We start from the raw sequence: 2,695 nt of genomic DNA, 5'->3' as shown, positions 1-2,695 counted from the left end.
GCACAAAAAAAATTAAATTGCATATTTCACTAACTAAACAAATTCCCTAATTAAGTTTTTAACTAATTACCTTATGGCCCATATTGCTATTTACAAATCCTAGCCATGGAGTTCTCAATCCGGATCCACTTGAAACAAGTTGTCAGGATGACACCAGTTTCGAGATATTATTTCCCGAACTTTGCGGAGAAATCCACTGGCATTCCAGTTACTTTTATGCTTCAATGCATAAAACGACTTAAGCATTACACACCGATTCCCGCCACTATTTCTTGCCAGCCTCGTTCCATTCTAACTCCCTTTCTTGTTTGACCAGTTAGCGCAGTCTGAGAGGTTGAGGTGACATTTTCTGAACTAGCTGATAGCAAGAGCCTCTGAACATCCTCCTTGCATGTGGCCATAGGCAAGTTGGAGACGGAATGAATCAAACTTGTACGGCCTATTCGCATTCCTGGAAATCGGGTCAGCGAGGAATTCAACTTCACCAACCCCACTATATATACGCACTTCTCAGTGTAAAGTGAGGACTGCATCTTGGATTGCACCAAGCACGGAGCCGAGCATCACACTCTTGCTTAGTTGCGCCACACACTAGGACGTCAATATATATATATACATACACATGGATGTCCTGCAGGTTACCTAGCACTTGGCTTATGGTCATGTGAAATGGTTCTGGGGTGGCGCTTATACCAAATGGAAGTCAAAGAAAGCAGTACCTGGCGAACAGTGTGCTGAAGGTGCCCACTTTCGAGGCACAGTTGTCCAGGGGAATCTGAGAGAAACCTTGGTTGGCGTCTAACTTGGTGAAAAAGCTGGCACCTGCTAATTCTGCTTCAGTGTCCTCTTTGCTTGGAACGGTAGAACTGCCCCCTTTTAATGCACTCATTGACATGACGCGGATCCATCCGCACTCTCAATCTCCCATCTTTTCTCCTTACTGTGACCAGTGCATTCACTCAGTCCAATTGGGTTTCGGTTTTGGCTATGATGCCTTCCGCCTCCATTCGCTACAACTCAGTAGGATAGGATAGGAATAAACTTTATTTGTCCAGCGGTTATGGCTGTTGGTGCCCGGGGCTAGGCTACCAGGGGTCCATCGCCGGAGAAAAATCTTTCGAGATCCTCGGCAATGGCCCTGGCCCGCTGGACGGCCCACTCCTGGTCCTCGGGTGCCTCGCTGAGGAGGGCGGCTTGCCATCTCTTATCGAGGCGCCCCGCTTCAGAGGGTCCTGCTGTTATCTTCCCCCTTCCTCTTGGTCCTTCTTCAGGGCGTTGACATTCCCAAAGTATACGGGCCATACCAGCCCGTTCGTGCTCGCACCACGGGCAGCCGGGCGACGGGTGCAGCCCGGGCCACAGGCGGTGCAGGTGGTAGGGGTTGGTGAAAGTGCCCGTCTGCAACCGCCTCAGGTCGACTGCCTGGGACCTGTCCAGCTGCCCGTGGGGTTGTGGATATGTCATACGTTCTTTCCTGTAGTGTTCAAGAACCTCTCGGTACGAGGCCAGAAACTCCTCGATATCGCAGTCGGCGTCCCCATGGCCCCCAGCTCCGTCCGACGCGATTTGGGTTGTGTTGGTAATTCCTCTGCTGGGGTTCCGCACAACAATGGCGGCTGCCCTCTGGGTGATCGCGTCGCGGCGGGTAAGTTGCCTCGCGACGAGATGGGCACGCTCGTTGTGGTTGGGCGGGATGCCGGTGTGTTTACGTTAGTATTGTTGTCGTCGCGGCTGTTGTCTTCTTTAGTACCAAGCTCCCCGACGTGTGCGGGGAACCATTGAGGGACTTGTTCGTAATCGTGCCGGACATGAAGTCCCCGGCTTTGGCGGTGAGCATGCGCGCCACATCCGCGGACACCCAACCTTTGGTGTAGTTCCGGATAGCTGATTTGGAGTCGCTTATGATCAAGCTATCCTCCGTACCTCCGTGGAGTACCGCGAGGGCTATGGCCATCTCCTCCGCTGCTTCGGCCGACGGCAGCCTCGCTGATGCCGTGACTCAAATCCTTCCCTTCGTATCTACGACCGCCATGGAGAAGGCGGGCTCCGCCGCCGTCGGCCAGCCGTGTCGTTGATGTTGCTGCTGTTGCTGCTGCCGTTTTTGTCGTATTAGTAGTAGTGATGGTGGTGTTGTCATCCCCGGTTCGTCTCGCACATTTCGTTGTAGTGGCGATGGTGGTCGTCGTCCCTCTTCGCCATCAACGTTACCGGCGGGCCGCGGGTACCTGGCTGCATCGACGAAGAGGACGCCTTCTCGTCTTTCGTGCTCCTCGAGGATAGCTGCCGCCCTTCGTTTACGTCTTTCCACGTCATGCGCCGGGTGCATGTTCTTCGGCATGTATTCCATCTGTATGGCGTCCCTGACTTCCGGTAGCAGTGTTTCCTTCAGTCCCCCCGCCTCATGATATCGAATCCCGAGCAGGTCGAGGATTTGTCTTCCCATTTTGGTGCCCGACAGCCTCTGTACGGGTCGCCGTTCTGGTGCTTTCCGGGTCGAGCAGGTGCCCGAGAACCTTCCAGGTGCGTCCCGCGCTCATGTTCCCGTTCATCGTGTCACACAGCTCCTGCCATTCTTGCTCGCACAGGCGGCCGCAATGCATCTCGATCTCCCGGTTGATTTCGGCGATCTTGCGTATCTTCCTCTTGAGTTTTTGCTTACTCGCTCTCCGTTGCATGGATTTATTGGCCGCAAGGA

This window comes from Dermacentor silvarum, chromosome 1 (genome assembly GCF_013339745.2).
Source record: "Dermacentor silvarum isolate Dsil-2018 chromosome 1, BIME_Dsil_1.4, whole genome shotgun sequence".
NCBI classification, from domain to species: Eukaryota; Metazoa; Arthropoda; class Arachnida; order Ixodida; family Ixodidae; genus Dermacentor; species Dermacentor silvarum.
The sequence above is the reverse complement of the archived record's forward strand: the minus strand, read 5'-3'. Positions refer to the sequence as shown.